Source organism: Vicia villosa, unplaced genomic scaffold (assembly GCF_029867415.1).
Source record: "Vicia villosa cultivar HV-30 ecotype Madison, WI unplaced genomic scaffold, Vvil1.0 ctg.001593F_1_1, whole genome shotgun sequence".
Taxonomy (NCBI): Eukaryota; Viridiplantae; Streptophyta; class Magnoliopsida; order Fabales; family Fabaceae; genus Vicia; species Vicia villosa.
The window spans coordinates 271,334-272,054 of NW_026705668.1; the positions used below are offsets into that span (position 1 = coordinate 271,334).

Here is a 721-nt window from a genome sequence, read left to right on the forward strand (position 1 = left end):
ACCAGTCAAGAGTTGACATTCGGCAATTGCGTGTCCAGTTAATCCACAAATTTCGCAGTTAGGTGCTACGGCAGCAGCGGTGGCTGAAGGAGTGATAGTTAAGTTTTCGATCTTTTGAGTTAAAGCGTCTACTTTGGCGTTAACACGGTCTATACCACTTACTTCGTACATTCCTCCTTTGGTTTGGGCTTTCTCTAGAGCGGCTCGTTCTCCACCCCATTGGTAATGGTTTTGTGCCATGTTCTCTATGAGGTTGTATGCTTCATCATGGGGTTTGTCCATTAATGCTCCGCCAGCAGCGGCATCTATAGTCATTTTAGTGTTATAAAGGAGACCACCATAGAAAGTATGGATGATCATCCATGGTTCGAGTCTATGATGAGGGCATAGTCTAAGCATGTCCTTGTATCGTTCCCAAGCTTCGAAGAGTGATTCGTTATCTTTCTGGGTAAATCCGTTGATTTGACCTCTTAGCATGGCGGTTTTGCTAGGCGGAAAGTATCTAGCTAAGAATACTCTCTTCAATTCGTCCCATGTAGTTATGGAATTAGAAGGTAGGGATTGAAGCCACGCTCTAGCTCTAGCTCTCAAGGAGAAAGGAAAGAGGCGTAATCGAATAGCTTCGGAACTAACGTTGTTAGCTTTGACAGTGTCGGCATATTGCACGAACACATATAAATGGAGGTTGGGGTCGTCTGCAGGGCTTCTAGAGAATTGGTTC

At 44.8% G+C, this 721-nt stretch overlaps 1 non-coding gene across 1 annotated transcript; it reads left to right on the forward strand.

Moving 5' to 3' along the window:
- Positions 1-370: 370 nt before the first annotated feature.
- LOC131635932 (small nucleolar RNA R71) lies at positions 371-477 on the forward strand. The gene has a single exon (XR_009293907.1). It is a non-coding gene; the product is annotated as a small nucleolar RNA R71 (small nucleolar RNA).
- Positions 478-721: the final 244 nt, after the last annotated feature.